Source organism: Lycium barbarum, chromosome 2 (assembly GCF_019175385.1).
Source record: "Lycium barbarum isolate Lr01 chromosome 2, ASM1917538v2, whole genome shotgun sequence".
Lineage (NCBI taxonomy): Eukaryota > Viridiplantae > Streptophyta > Magnoliopsida > Solanales > Solanaceae > Lycium > Lycium barbarum.
In genome coordinates, this window is record NC_083338.1 from 116,578,542 (window position 1) to 116,595,583 (window position 17,042).

Genomic DNA, 17,042 nt, shown 5'->3' on the forward strand with positions numbered 1-17,042 from the left:
GGTAGGGATCCTTGTCAATTGTCAAAGTGAATGCCTATAATTAGAAAACCCTCCTCACTCTAGGCTTCAGCTTTTCCATAAACCGAAAACCTAAGTAAATTGATAAAATATTGGGTTCAAAAAGTAAAAATAATGGCAATGACAATGAGTTGTTAACTTCAAGGTGTAAGACCAAGTCTTATGAGATAATTATGTCAAATAAGCCTCAATTCAAATCTATGTTTTCTATTGTCTCGATAGCTCCACTATACTTCAATCCCAATAAATTAGGGTCCGCTACATGATCATATTACGCCAATTAAACTCATCTCGATAACTCCAGTGAAGTGCCAGGAGATTGGTATTACAATTAAAGTACATCAACATTGAGTACCGGTCTACCACGGTAACACTAATGGCGATCTATTGAACACTTCCTCAACTCAAAAGTACTCCTCACTCAGTTTATGAAAAGGAGAACTGACATATACACACACAAAAAAAAAGGAATTAACCACCAAAATACAGGGGAATAAAATAAAAGTACAAAGTATTTCACAATGAGCCAATGGAATGGAAATAATCTTAGAGGGGAGGAGGAGGAGAAGAAAGTGTATAACTATGTACAAAAGTGTATAACTATGTACATATCAATATGACAGTGACTCACCTAAAGTGATTAACCTGAAGAAATCAAAGAAAACTGTCCAGATATATCAAATCGGACCAAGACCTTCCGGTCAAGGAAGCTGTAATTGAAAGCAGACAACAGAGAGAAAAACAGAATAATTAAAATAAAAATTAAAGAAATATCATGAAAATTGACACGTAAATTATGAAACCTAAAATAAATTCATATAATTTCTTTGGAAGTGAAAATTTTGATCCCTTACCTCTCAGCATGAGCTACTCACAGATTACAATAACAGCTTGTTTACTGTTCAACAAAGTGTTTCAATATCATCCTTCCTTTTATGAGAGTTACATACATATGTATTATATTTTTTTGAGAAACTCACAACGTCAACTGGGCTGAGCAACTCTAAGTGAGAAGTCAATTTGAGAAACTCGCAACGTCGACTGGGCCAGCAAAAGTTTTTGATCTATTAACTTTGAGAGGTGTTGTAGTGAAGGCTTTTCTTTGCTGTTCCTTTTCTTGAATTACAGTAGACGATTTTTTACTGCGCTGCAACCAGTAAAGGACACATAGGCAGAAGGACAATTAAAAAACAACTAAGGGCAAACGTTCCAAAGCCTAAAGATGCGATTAAATCCAATTAGAGATGGTCTGTTGTAATGTGGTGTCAGTTCTGCAGCAAAGCATTTGAGAAGTTTTTCCATCACCAGAATACACAACCTCATTACCTGAGGCTACATATTTGCTAAGGTTGAAAAAGTAAAAGTTCCAATAGAAAATCCAACACTCAGAACTATCAGTTAAACACATAATGCAGTGCTGAAAATTAATTCCACAAAATCCTTTTAACTAACCTCAACTCTACACTAAAGAGGAAAAAGTCACTTCACATCATATTCTACTCTCTTTAAGGACGAATGGAGACTTTTAAATTTATATCCTTGCGAAATTATCCTTGTCATTTTTCAGCAATACAGCTCATGTAAACGATTTATCTTTCACAGATAAAAGACTTTCATTCCATAAAAAATCACATTAATCAATGTCGGAATTGTAAAAAATATGAATAATAGAACTATACATGATATTCAATTTTGTCAACTTAGAGTATATAAAACATGATAACCGAGTCAATAAAGATTTCAAAGATCCTGCCTTGCGATGTCAATATTCGTAATATGCCACCATCTTAGCAGAATTCACTCTAGCCTCTTTGTGCTTAATTTGATTGAAATGGTTGACTCATTTGATATTCACCAGAAACCCATAAAAGAAAGGTAAGATTGTTGATGGAGCAATCTAATGACAATTGCAGATGGCAAGCATTTTTTATTGAACATCACTGTGAAAAGTTTAGTGTCTTTACCGAAAATCATATTAGAAAAGAACAAAAAAGATAAATGTGAAGATATAGTGCTTTTTTAAAACTAAAAAATAGAACACAGTTTCTTTGTAAAAGGCGAAACAACTGTCAGTAACTTAGCGGTATAGCTCGGAGCCCCGGACTAAGAGAGCACATCTATTTCTTTAAGAATTGAATTTCTCCCTTCTAACTCCTAATTGAACACAAAGAAACAATAAATTTATATTTTTCTCCACTCTCATGATCTTCACAGATTAGACATTTATATCCCAATACTCACGTCTACTTGGCTAGAAAGAAAATTGAAAGTAGGGCTTGAACTTCCTTTTTAAGCATTATTAGGCTATTAGCAACAATATAGCCTTCACTAAAGGACATGCTCTTTTTTAATTAACATTGTAGGAACCTATTGCTCTTTCTTAATTAACATTGTATGAATACGATTTTAAAACTGAAGTGAAAAAATATTGTGGTCTTTCCTATTGGTTGATGTGGTGATATTAGCTCTCACATGGTAGTACCCAAGTTTTTCATGAAAATGTATTGATCAGTCACCTTGAATCTATACCTAAAAGCTGAAAGAGGGAAAGAACAAAACTCACCTCTAGTTCATGAGTTGTTTGAACTGTAAGAATAATCTTTGTGACTTTCTGATTGCTTGATCCATCTGTAAAATGAGAGAACAATTCCACTCTTTAACCCCTAAATTTCAAGCCTCAAAGAAATATCTCAAAATCCAAAACGAAAATATAAACTAAAAGAGCATAAGAAGAACATCAATACACAAAGAGTCACACCATAACTCGCATCAATAGAAAATTCAACACTTTGAAAGAGTATATATAGCACAATTCGCTATAGCAATGTTAGGTATTTTTCCAAAGATCTAAGAAGTAGACTCTACAACGTGGTCATATATCAGCATTTTAACAGTCTTCCAATCTTTCAGTATTATTGTGGCCAACAGCAGGCAATGAGGGGAAATAATTGGAGATAAACCAGGTGTACCTGGAAACACTCGCCTCCTAATAAATTCTTAGCATGTATTTTTCCTCCATTTGGTGTAATGCTGCCAAAGCATTATAGTATCTTTCAAGTACTCAATTTATTCTCATATATGGACCATGTTGACTTGAATATTAACTCTAACTCTGGAAAGTTGATTCAGAATTGTTGCAAAAAGTAATATGTAAAATGGTTCATTTTCATTTGTTCCAGAAATACCATGATAAACAGGGATCTATGAGGCTCTACCTCTTAATTTTACCTCATTCATAAGCACCACTCACATTTTGCTGGAACTACTTAATGTTTTAACTGCAAACAGAAAAACAAAGTCCCTTTGGTTATTGACTTATTTCATCTGCAAGAAGGAAGTTAAATTAAGCGCTAAATAGTAATGGTAACAACTATAACTACTATAAAATGCATAGAATTCTTTCACTTTTGGATCCCCATATCTTTATTTCTTTCTGATAAGCTACAATGTCATCATTATTAGGAATATAATCAGTTTCCCTTAATTGCGAAATGATAGGCTTTCGGGCATCTTGTTTTGATTCCATGCTTCCTAGAGTGCAAATACAAAATAATGACGCTATATTTTGCTAAAATAGCAAATTCCAGGATACAATCCATAGTAAATAGTTGCTCGAAGGTTTCATAACTCTAATAATCATAAATGGTGCTAATATTGTCAACAGATCAGTATCTTTGAGCAAAAGAGTGAAACTCCCAGCGAAGAGAATGTACAGCTCTCATAGACTGTGCAGGCAAAAGACTTTGTTAGCAGTATTCATATTTCTTTCAGATTTAGCAGTATTCATAAATTTACACCTGAATGTGAGCCTAGCTTTATCCGTTAATACAATAATTAAAGGAATAACTGAGAGACCTTTAAATACTTGCTTTGAAACAATATGGAGAATAGCTATAGATACCTTCGAGTCTCATAGAAAAATTGACATCAGGATACAAACTTTTTAGAATGAACAGATTCAACACAACTCATTTGTACTAAATAGCAGATCAGACATATAACCAACAAGTATTTTAAAAATCAATGCTAGCTAACTTATGGTGAGAATATCACAATTTATCTCCATGCCATAGTAACTTAGATTTGGAACTCCAAATATAAAAACATTAGGGTGAAATCAGCACCTTCAGTCACAAGAAAAAGTATTTGATGTGGAATCACCATAATTTCTTGGATCGCAGTTTCATAGGTCAAAGATTAAACAACTCTTGAAAATTGCATATGCGTAAATTCACGACCTGAACATTTAAATCTCTTTGCACAATAAACCACCTTCTACTTAGAATTTCAACTTGAACATCATCAAAATTAGCATTAGAATCTCCACACAACAAAAGAGTCAAAGAAAGAATGAAAATAAAGAAACAATAGAAGTCATTGTTTCTTCCCTGCTCAATTTAGCCCAAGCTGACTCATGCAGCATCCTCGATATGAAAATTTTAATGTGCAATGATCAACCGCCTTGCGCTGGTTTAATGGACCGTAAGGAGAACTCACAATGCTCACAAGGTTTTCATAATATCTTGGTTGCATTACAGTTCTTCCCTTTTTTAGAAAGTATTAGTTATGCTTCAGGTGAAAATCCGGTATGCTCAGTGATGTAGCACTTTGTGCACCAAAAATTTCATATTGGCAACTTTTAAACCATTTTGTAATGTTTGGATAAACTAAAAAAATGCTTTTAAGCACTTGTTTTTAAGTCAAAATAAGCCAAAAGCCAAAAGCTGCAATTCCTAACTTATGACTTATGTTTAAAAGCCACTTAAAATAAGTCCATCCAAACAGGTTCTAAATTTTGCAGCCAATATCAAAGTGTTAACCAGAGCATGGGCAAGCGTAAAAAAGAAAAGCACAAATTTCTTAACAGAAAGGCTAAAACAAAATTTGTGAACTTCATTACTCCAAATAAAATGAGTCAAAAATATCATCAAACACCTTTCCTAAGGTCCAGTTGATATATGTGTATACGGTGAAAACCGGATGAGGGCCAATCCGGGGTAACCGTGGCTCGGAGGAGGAAAAGGAGGGAAAGTGCGTGTATAAGCATCGGGTTTCCAGATAAGCATTCGGATCAAAGCCGAGCGGAAGCATCATCGGTCCCGGTTTTTAAGCCACCGAAGGTTCGGATCTCTTTCCGGGGGGTTACCACCGGAAGTCCGGTACCCGTGAGTCTGTTGGTCCGTTATGACCGTTACTGGGGCGCAGCAGTGGTGTCACATCATGGTCGGCTACCAACTATGCGTGTGTCAGACGGCGCCGTCAGTCAGATCCCATCACATCCATACAGGGGCTGTCCTTTTATTATTATTTTATTACTTCATATTGAGGAAGGCCCATGGGTTCATCACTATAAATAGGGCATTCCCTCCTCCCTTTGGGGGGTTGGTTGATCTTTTATTCAAAAGAACACTTGTAACACAATACATATATATATACAGTTCTAGCAATCTCAATATTGATATTTTCCATTGTAAGTTTGTCATCTATATCATATTTTTTCAATCAAATTGGCCATACGCGGAGTCATCTGTCACTTGCGCTCCTTGCACGTTTATCAATAAGCATTCTCATCCACGGTTTGTAATAAACATTGGGACTCAAGCACATATCCTATACTCACACACAAATTCAATTGATTATCGAATCCGGGGTAAACAGTTTGGCGCCCACCGTGGGGCAAGGATAATAGTTCTTGGTCCTGATTCTTGTCGTTCTCACCTCCAAACCGTAACACTTCCGCCTCGTTTGTCTCGACAAAAACTGACTCATGGCTGATGTTGAGCAGTCCGGCCATGTCAATAATACCGAGATTGTGGCAGAAAACGAGGAAAGCGAATTACGGGGACTACCAAACCCCGCTGACCCGAACCGCATCGACTCGAGGGAGGGCCTCAACCGACAAAACACGGTGGATCAAATTAACGCCGCCCTACCGGCAACTGATCCCCTAAGAACTCGCAACTCCGTCACATTGTCTCGGACCCAAAGCCAGAAGGAGTCGGAGGCACCAAATGACGGCATTAATTTGCGTTTGATTTTCGAGATGTTGCAGGAACAAAGAGCGGCAATCGCCGAGCAAGGGATGGCGATTGCCCGGTTACAGAGCGGGCAGGGGGAGCCTGGGCCGGAAAAGGCCAAGGGAACAGCGGAAATCGAGAGAAGCAGGCCGCGGACAGTCGAGAGCAATGATTCCGGAGCCGGTTCTTCCACCGAGGTACTAAAGATGCTTGAAACCTTAGCGAAACGAGTGGACTCTACCGAAAAAAGGGTAGAGACTTACAATTCTCGGGTAGATCAGATACCGGGGGCTCCCCCTTTGCTGAAGGGGGCTAACTCGAAAAAATATATTCAAAGGCCTTTTCCCCCGAGTGCAGCGCCCAAGTTGATCCCGAAGAGATTCAAGATGCCGGACATTCAGAAATACGACGGCACCACGGACCCGCATGAGCACGTGACCTCGTACACCCGTGCTATCAAGGGTAATGATATGGAAGAAGATGAGATAGAGTCAGTACTGTTGAAAAAATTCGGGGAGACTCTGTCAAAGGGGGCGTTGACGTGGTACGACCATCTGCCCGAGCATTCGATCACTTCTTTTGAGATGCTCGCCGATGCCTTTGTGAAAGCCCACGCCGGTGCAATAAAGGTGCAGGCCCGTAAGGCTGACATTTTCCGGATAACCCAAAGGGACGGCGAGTTATTGCGGGAATTCGTCACCCGGTTCCAGAGGGAACGAATGGAGCTACCCCCGGTACCGGAAGAGTGGGCCGCACAGGCCTTCACAAAGGGCCTCAACATGCTAAGTTCGGTGGCCTCGGCAAAATTGAAAGAGAGCTTGCTTGAATACGAGGCCGTAACATGGGCCGACGTCCACAATCGGTATGAGTCAAAGATTCGGGTGGAGGATGATCAATTCGAGTTCTCTCCGGTAAGGACCAAAATAAGTACAGGTTTCGAGCCGCCAAGGAAGGGATACGAGGCCATGTCTGAATCATCGAAAGGAAGGTTTCGGCCATATCCCTATCCGGATAAGCAAAGTTTCAGGTCGGAAAAGGCAATAGAGAGCCCGAGCCATTTCTCAGGACGCGGCAGCAAACGAGTAGAGCGGCCATCGAACAGTCGGGGACTCTCATTTAGGAGCGATGCCGGAAGTTCCGCCGGCAATAAAGTTCCTCCAAAAATTTCGGAATACAACTTCAACGTTAGTACTTCAGGACTTGTCTCGGCTATTGGACGTGTCCCCGATGTAAGGTGGCCTAAACCATTGAGGTCGGATCCGGGTCAGCGAGATCCGGGTGTAGTATGCGAGTATCACGGGACCCACGGGCATCGAACCGAAGATTGCCGTCAATTGAGAGACGAGGTAGCCCGGTTATTGAAAAATGGTCACCTCCGAGATCTGCTGAGCGACCGGGCCAAAAATCACTATAAGGAAAGGGAATCTTTTAAAAGGTCCGAGCCTGTCGAACCCCAGCATACGATCAACATGATAGTGGGCGGGACCGACGCCCCTCGAGGGCCGGTAATGAAGCGGACGAAGATCTCTATTGTTCGTGAAAAGCGCACCTGAGGCCATTCGGCCGAGGGATCCATCTTCTTTAATGACGAAGACGCAGAGGACATCGTTCAACCCCACAATGACGCATTGGTAATCTCTATACTAGTCTTTAAGACTAAGGTTAAACGTATTCTGATTGACCCAGGTAGCTCGGCCAACATCATCCGATGGAGGGTGGTTGAACAGCTAGGACTGCTCGGCCAGATCGCACCAGTGGCTCGGGTGCTAAGCGGGTTCAATATGGCGAGCGAAACCACAAAGGGGGAAATCTCATTGCCTGTAAATGTGGGTGGCACCATTCAGCAAACGATGTTCTATGTGATCGAGGGGGACATGAAATACAATGCATTATTGGGCAGACCTTGGATACATAGCATGAGGGCGGTACCCTCAACACTACATCAGCTATTGAAATTCCCCACGCCGGAAGGAGTGAAAACCGTCCGGGGCGAGCAGCCCGCTGCAAGGGAAATGTTTGCAGTAGAAGAAGCGGCACCTCGGCCCGAGGGGCCGGAATGGAAAAGTGCAACCGGAGGCGAGATTCCCAAATAGCAATCAAAGTGCGCCGGGTTGAACCCGGTACATAAGGAGGAAGATTACGAGGTACCCAGATCGTTCGTCATGCCAGATGACTCGGATGCAACTCAGTCAACTGTGGAGGAATTGGAGCAGATCATCCTGTTCGAATATCTCCCGGACAGAAAGGTATACCTGGGCACGGGGCTCACCCCGGAGCTCAGGCGTCGATTAATTGAATTTCTTCGTGCTAACGCCGGTTGCTTTGCATGGTCGCATATAGATATGACAGGTATATCACCAGAAATAGCAACTCACAAGCTCAGCCTGGATGGGAAGTTTACTCCGGTGAAACAGAAAAGGAGACCCATGGCGGAGGCTAAACACGCATTTGTGAAGGACGAGGTAGCAAAACTTTTGAAGATAGGATCCATCCGAGAGGTAAAGTACCCGGACTGGCTGGCCAACGTTGTGGTAGTACCCAAAAAAGGTAACAAACTTCGAATGTGTGTCGACTTCAAAGATTTAAACAAGGCATGCCTGAAGGACTCGTTTCCGTTGCCTCATATCGACAGAATGATCGATGCGACGGCCGGGCATGAGATGTTGAGTTTTCTCGACGCTTACTCCGGGTATAACCAGATCCGGATGTACCCGGGGGATCAAGAGAAAACATCCTTCATCACCCGGTACGGGACCTACTGTTATAACGTCATGCCTTTCGGACTAAAAAATGCCGGTGCAACTTACCAACACCTAGTTAATGAAATGTTCGAAGAACAGATAGGGAAAACAATGGAGGTTTACGTTGACGATATGGTTGTTAAGTCCCTGGAAACAGAGGACCATTTAAAGCATTTGCAGGAAACCTTCAATGTGCTTCGCAAATACAACATGAAGCTTAACCCAGAGAAGTGTGCATTCGGTGTGAGATCTGGCAGATTCCTAGGTTTCATGGTGTCAAACCGAGGGATCGAAATCAACCCGGACAAGATCAAAGCCATCGAAGATATCGAGGTAGTGAACAGCATAAAGGGGGTTCAGAAACTCACCGGGAGAATCGCAGCACTAAGTCGCTTCATATCGAGATCCTCGGACAGGAGTCACCGGTTCTTCTCCTTGCTCAGAAAGAAGAATGATTTTATCTGGACACCGGAGTGCCAAGAAGCTCTGCAGGATCTGAAGAAGTACTTGTCTAACCCCCCTCTACTGCACACGCCGAAGACAGGTGAGACACTATTTCTGTACCTAGCGGTCTCCAAAGTTGCGGTAAGCGGCGTTTTGGTCCGAGAAGAATCAGGTACGCAATTCCCTATATATTACGTGAGTAGAACGTTGGGGGATGCGGAGACCCGTTACCCCCATCTGGAAAAGTTGGCGTTGGCACTAGTAAGCGCCTCCAGAAAGCTTAAGCCTTACTTTCAAAGCCATCACATATGTGTAGTAACTACTTATCCTTTGAAAAACATCATGCATAAACCCGAGTTGTCGGGTAGGCTAACGAAGTGGGCTGTAGAGGTCAGCGGCTATGACCTCGAATACAGACCCCGAACGGCCATCAAATCCCAAATCTTAGCCGATTTCATAGCAGACTTCGCCCCAGCCATGGTCCCCGAGGTCGAAAAAGAGTTCCTGCTGACCTCGGGAAAGGCCACGGGCATTTGGTCTCTGTATACGGACGGGGCTTCGAACCTTAAAGGTTCCGGGCTTGGTATTGTCCTTAGGGCCCCGGCCGGTGATGTCATTCGACATTCCATCAAAACTATCAAGCTAACTAACAATGAAGCCGAGTATGAGGCTATGATTGCAGGATTAGAATTGGCCCGGAGTATGGGGGCAGAAACTATCGAGGCAAAGTGCGACTCGCTTTTGGTCGCAAACCAGGTGAATGGCACGTTTGAAGTCAAGGATGAACGGATGCAGAGGTATCTCGAGAAAACCAGAGTGATACTTCACCGATTTAAAAAATGGACCCTGCAGCATATACCGAGAGAACAGAACTGTGAGGCCGATGCATTGGCAAATTTGGGATCTGCGGTCGAAGGGGTCGAAATCAACTCCGGAGAAACGGTGCAACTGACAAGAACGGCCATAGAAAGCGGACACGCTGAAATATACTCGACAGGTCTGACTTGGGATTGGCGCAACAAATACATTGACTACTTGCGTGATGATAAGCTTCCAAGCGACCCGAAGGAGTCGCGTTCGTTACGAACGAAGGCAGCCCGATTTTGCTTAGTGGACGGTCAATTATACCGACGCTCTTTCCACGGACCCTTGGCTAAATGTTTGGGCCCCGGGGAAACGGAGTATGTGATGAGGGAAGTACATGAAGGGACCTGTGGCAATCACTCTGGTGCGGAAGCTCTGGTCCGGAAGCTGATCAGGGCCGGGTATTACTGGAATCAGATGGATGAAGACACGAGAAACTTCGTCCGAAAATGTGACAGGTGTCAGAGGCATGCCCCGATGGTTCACCGGCCCGGGGAGTCGTTGCATTCAGTGGTCTCACCATGGCCGTTCATGAAATGGGGAATGGACATCGTGGGTCCGTTACCCCGGGCACCAGGTAAGGTACGCTTTATTTTATTTATGACTGATTACTTTTCTAAATGGGTCGAAGCGCAGGCCTTTGAAAAAATCAGGGAAAAGGAGGTTATCGACTTCGTTTGGGACCACATCGTCTGCCGTTTCGGCATTCCAGCCGAAATAACTTGTGATAACGGTCCTCAGTTCATGGGTAGTAAGGTCAACAGTTTCCTCGAGGGGTTGAAGATCAAGAAGATTGTGTCGACCCCATATCACCCGTGTGCAAACGGACAGGCGGAATCCACTAACAAGACAATAATCCAAAGTCTAAGGAAGCGGCTGGAAGCATCGAAGCACCGTTGGAGAGAAGTGTTGCCCGAGGTACTATGGGCTTACCGAACCACGGCGAAGTCCAGCACGGGCGAGACCCCTTTCTCGTTGGTATACGGGACCGAAGCCCTTATCCCCGTCGAGGTTGGCGAGCCGACTCTCCGTTTCAAGTATGCAACCGAGGAGTTAAACGGGGAGGCCATGGTTGTAAGGCTCGACCTGGCAGATGAGATGCGCGAAAGAACATTGGTCCGAATTGCGGCTCAAAAGCAGAGGATGGAAAGGTACTACAATCGGAGAGCCAACTTTCGGCATTTCTGGGTTGGGGACCTGGTACTTCGAAAAGTCACTTTGCATACAAAAAACCCAAACGAGGGAAAGCTAGGACCAAACTGGGAAGGGCCGTACAAGGTGACCGGTGTAACAGGCAAAGGATCGTACCAGTTGGAATCCATGGATGGACAATGCCTACGCAACAACTGGAACATAGCCCATCTGAAAAGATATTACTGCTAAGGTATGATCCTCTCATGTACCTTCTGTTAACCGTATTGTCTTTTTGCAGGAAATCGAACACAACACAAAAATAGAAACTTAGGACTGAAAGCACGTGTTGCACTCTTTTCCTTAAGCGCGGTTTTGTCCCAAAATGGGTTTTCCGCCGAGGTTTTTAATGAGGCAACGAGTACAACGTGCTACGCAATAAAGGCCAAGGGCCAGAACTCGGACACCCGAGGTTGCATCTTCCGAGTGAGGGCTTGGTAACACTCACCCGACCTCGAAGCTCGGATCAGTGTTAAGGGGCCACAGTACCCACATCGAGGCATGGCACGATAAAGCGAAGCAAGGGAAGAAATTCAGCATTTGCCACGGCAAAAGCATAGGCCGGCCACCGGCCTCCGACTTCGATGTAAGGACCAAACGATCATAATGAATCGTGTGCCATTCAACCTTTGCCACGGCAAAAGCATAGGCCGGCCACCGGCCTCCGACTTCGATGTAAGGACCAAACGATCATAATGAATCGTGTCCCATTCAACCTTTGCCACGGCAAAAGCATAGGCCGGCCACCGGCCTCCGACTTCGATGTAAGGACCAAACGATCATAATGAATCGTGTCCCATTCAACCTTTGCCACGGCAAAAGCGTAGGCCGGCCGCCGGCCCCCGACTTTGATGTAAGGACCAAACGATCATAATGAATCGTGTCCCATTTAGTGTTTGCTATGGCAAAGGTACAAGGAATGAAAATTCTCCTATATGTACGAACACTTGTAATACAAAAGTCATTACAATAACCAATATTTTGGCAGTGCTCAAGTTGTACGCCCAAAAAACTGGGCGAAGTGAGGTCATCTCAAATCGGCCTTAAAGATAAGTCCCACGGGCAGAATTAATCAACGACCACGGATCATCTTGTCCGAAATTCGGACCAATAGTTCAAGGCAGAATAAAAACAAGCAATCAAACGAAGACACAAGAGAAGTGTAACTTTCGTATACGCAAAGGATACTTTTATAAAGAGTACATTTACATCAAAAATAAAAAAAGATCTTATGCTACTCAGCACGGCTAGAGTCAGAATAATCGGACTCGGTTCGTTCGGAGTCATCCGAGTCGGACCCAAGGGCACGGTTGGCCTCCTCCTCCATCTCCTTGGCCTGGGTAATCAGGGCTGGAAGATCGGATAATCCGCGATCGGCCTCTTCAAGGGTGAGCCGCCGAGACTTCCACTTCTCATACTCGGCAACAATGGCAGTATGGGCCTCGGCCGTCTCCACGCCTTTCCAGGCTTCTTCCAAGTCGGCCTCAACCTTAGCCAACTTAGCCTCTAGCTCAGCTCGGCCTGCCACAGCGATAGTCCTCATGTGGACAGCAGCTTCTAGCTCGGCCTTAAGAACGTCGTTGGCACTCACCGCCTCCTCCAGCTCGGCTTTTAAGCCCTCACTCATCCGAGACCGCTCCTCGGCCTTCTCTTCGAAAACTTTCATGTGTTTTTCGTACAGGGCGGTATCAGATTCCAGTTGCCGATTCCTCTCGGCCAAGATAGTCGCATCGGCTTTCACCAAGTCAAGTTCCCCTCGGAGTTGAGAGACAGTGGTCTCCAACTCGTCCAGCCTTGACGAAAACTGAGCTTTGTCTCGGCTGAGGCAAATCTTATCAGCCTCGAGGCTTCGGTTATAATCAGTCATGGCGGCCAACTCATTTTTTAAACGACGACTTTCGTCCTTAGCCGCATCGAGTTCGGGACGAAGGTTGGCGAGAACGGCGGCCTGGCTCAACTCTTCCTCTTTCTCTCGGAGGAGGTGCTTGTATTTCTCCGTTTCTCGGCCCTGGGCGTCTAGTTGGCCTCGGAGATCATCCATCTCGTGTTGGGCACGGATGAAGGCTTCGTTCACCAGTACTACACTCTGCAAGGAAAGCAAACATAAGGAATCAAAACCAAAATGAGCGCAAAATCTGATTGATATACAAAGATGGCTGTAAGTTCTACCCGGTTGCCCGCGTGCATGCCTTCGTTCATGAGGCATTGCCAAGTGACCCCGGTCATTTTGCGCTTATCCGAGTCGGAAACAAGAGGACGCAAATAACTTGCCACTCCTACTGGACGGGATAAAAAGCCACAATCCTCGGGGACGGTGACTACGACCGATCTGGTCCTTCTCGGCTCAACGCTCGGGGCTGGGAAGATGGTCACCAGGTTATCCCTAGAGCCAGATTCTGACTGTCGGTTGGCCGACCTCGTGACCCGAGGAATTGGAAGATGACCAAAACCCGCAGCTTCACCGGTAGCCGGAGGAGTGGCTGAAAACATATCGTCGAAGTCTGCAACCCTCGGGGCAGGGGTAGACGAACTCGGTATAGACTCAATATTCCTGGCGAGGGCCGGGGACTCGGAAGTAGAAACCGGTTCGTGGCCGGGCGATGGACGAGCCTGAGTGGGGGCTTCGGTCTCCGGAACTGGAACGGTCCCTTGATCGGTTGCAGCAACCGCCGTTTCCCCGGCTCCTTTTCTCCTTTGCAGGGGAGTATCTTCCGAAGAAGTTTCACCTGAAATGTCGACGAAGTCAACCGACCGAAGAGGGGCCGGGGAAAGGATTTCTTCCGCGCTTGAAAGAAGAGCGGGAATTAAGATACCTTCATTCATAGAAGGCAAGGGTGGTTCGGAGGCAGCCTCCTCGGGTACTGGGGCCGCTAACGGTGCCGGGTCTACCCTCCGAACAATGATGTCGGACTCCGCCTCCTCCCTCGGTGGCCGGGCTACACTCCTTGCTTTCTTTCGTTTGGACGGTTGGCCCTTTTCGGGGGGTCGTTTCCTTTTGGCGGCTTCGGCGAGAACGCGAGCGGAACCCGCCATGTCGAACGCGGACGCTGGTGCAGGGGAAGCAGCCCCCGACTCCGATCTAGATGCCACCGAACCCTTCGGCAAGCCTGAATGACAAAAGCATAGGCAGGTTAAGGAAATTGACGGCCTCGAATGGCTAAAGAGGCAACGAGATCAAAGGGAAGCCAAATATTACCATGATTTTGAGCGATCCATCGACCGCGTGATAAGTGGGCCCAAGTCCGGTCCTCATAGGGAAGCTGGTTGAGGAGCGCCGTGACCCACTCAGTTAGATCTCGAATAACCGGGGGAACAAATCCGTTTGCTGTAAAGTAGCGAAAGGGTGGTGAGAAAACAATACCGTAAGCAACTAAACATATGATGACGATTACTCAAAGGATCGAACTTACGTTTCTCGTTCCATTTCTCCGGAAAAGGTTGATGGGAGTCCGGGATTATGTCCTCGGATTTTACTCGGACGTAGCGTTCCAACCACCCCCTGTCCCGGTCTTCGTCCATCTTCGAGAAGAGCGGGTTCCGGCTGCGCTTGGTTAATCTTATGACACCACCCCGGAATATCCTCGGGGAATACAAGCGTATTAGGTGGCCCAATGAGAATTCCTTCTCAGCCCTGATGGCCAGCAACCGGAGGCAGGCAACGACCCTCCAAACAGTTGGGCCGATCTGAGCCAAAGTTACGCCATAAGTCTGGCACATATCCAGTATGACCGGATCAACCGGGGGATCGAGCTTAAGGGTGAAGGGGTAAGTGTACACGTACAAAAACCCCTCCCGGTGGTCGGTTATGGATTCATCCGGCCCGGGTACGAAAACCCTTATCGGGCGTGTGTCCCACCCGCAGTCTGTCCGGACTGTGTCGAGCTTGTCCTCGGTTATAGAGGAAGGATATCGCCTCACGTCGTATCCCCGGTCTGAAACGACGGAGGGTTTTTCTACCTCCAGGTCTTTGTTGAAGTTAAATTTTGCCGGTATAATATCCGAGGCCGCAGTTTCGGGGTTACCCTTTTGTTTGACCGGGGATACGGCCTCGGCCCTCGGGGACGAGATTGAAGGAACGTCTGTAGAAGTGGTTTCAGACATGATTGAAAGAAAAGGAGAAAAGTAGGGAATGGCGTGAAGGAAACGAAGGAAGTGACGATTTGAAGAAGCAAAGAAGCAATTGACGAGAGTAGTGACAAAGCTAATTCCCTTTCCTTTCTTTTTTTTTGTATTGGTAAGAGAAGGTTTGGCAACGAAGTTGTGAACGGAAAGGATGGTTGTTGACGCACAGAAGGAAGAAGAAAAGGGAGAGCAAACCAGAAAAGTGAAAAATAAGGAAAGGAGGGGCTTTTTATAAGCGTAAGGGAGGAACGATTATCGAGGGCGGCCAATCGAGGATCGCCACGTGTTGCGACATTAATGCGAAACGACGTGTAAAAGGCGGTTGACAGGAACGAACAAACCAGAATTGGACACGTGGGCGGCAAAAAGGAAGACGAAACGGAGCCGTTCCCGCCAAAATAAAGTGATAAGAATTGGCCGACCGGGTGGCCGGATGTACGATTCATTCGCTTCCCATCACTCCGATAGATCGTTGGTCCGGGAAGCGCGGGGCTATCTGTATACGGTGAAAACCGGATGAGGGCCAATCCGGGGTAACCGTGGCTCGGAGGAGGAAAAGGAGGGAAAGTTCGTGTATAAGCATCGGGTTTCCGGATAAGCATTCGGATCAAAGCCGAGCGGAAGCATCATCGGTCCCGGTTTTTAAGCCACCGAAGGTTCGGATCTCTTTCCGGGGGGTTACCACCGGAAGTCCGGTACCCGTGAGTCTGTTGGTCCGTTATGACCGTTACTGGGGCGCAGCAGTGGTGTTACATCATGGTCGGCTACCAACTATGCGTGTGTCAGACGGCGCCGTCAGTCAGATCCCACTACATCCATACAGGGGCTGTCCTTTTATTATTATTTTATTACTTCATATTGAGGAAGGCCCATGGGTTCATCACTATAAATAGGGCATTCCCTCCTCCCTTTGGGGGGTTGGTTGATCTTTTATTCAAAAGAACACTTGTAACACAATACATATATATATACAGTTCTAGCAATCTCAATATTGATATTTTCCATTGTAAGTTTGTCATCTATATCATATTTTTTCAATCAAATTGGCCATACGCGGAGTCATCTGTCACTTGCGCTCCTTGCACGTTTATCAATAAGCATTCTCATCCACGGTTTGTAATAAACATTGGGACTCAAGCACATATCCTATACTCACACACAAATTCAATTGATTACCGAATCCGGGGTAAACAATATGCAAGAAATGATGAAGGTAGGAAACAATCTATAGCTGAAACGAAAAAGGAGAAAATAAAATATAATCAGCTGTCTTACCAGTCACCACCAAAGTAACCGTTAAAAATTGTTACTAATCTATTGAGGAATTGAGAAGTTCAATCCCTACCTCTCAAATATGAGCCACCCAAAGATCACTATCAAGTAGTTGTCGTTGTTGGATTCATCACATGTTTCTTCCCAACGAACTCAAAAAGAGAAATCCGATCTACAGTTTAATACCTTCTCTAATTTGGTCTGAAAATTCTCAAATTTCAATTTTCCAATAAACCCCAGGTCAAAATTACAAAACCACAAAACTACTCCCAAGTACTAAATGCATGATGCAATTCTTTTTTTTTTTTGCTGAATGCTCCCTACTGCTGTTGGGATTTCCCAGATTTAAGGTTGAACGTGTTTTTTTTGTTAG

General features: G+C 45.1%; 1 protein-coding gene across 2 annotated transcripts in view; it reads right to left on the reverse strand.

Moving 5' to 3' along the window:
• LOC132626874 (nucleolar GTP-binding protein 1-like) overlaps window positions 1–17,042 on the reverse strand; it is a 34,791-nt gene that overhangs the window by 7,250 nt on the left and 10,499 nt on the right. For both annotated transcript variants that reach the window (XM_060341896.1, XM_060341895.1), the window contains 2 exons: window positions 2,582–2,646; window positions 650–1,165 (listed from right to left, as the gene is read on the reverse strand). The gene's annotated coding sequence lies outside the window, so the exon portion shown is untranslated. The remainder of the gene's footprint in view (window positions 1–649; window positions 1,166–2,581; window positions 2,647–17,042) is intronic.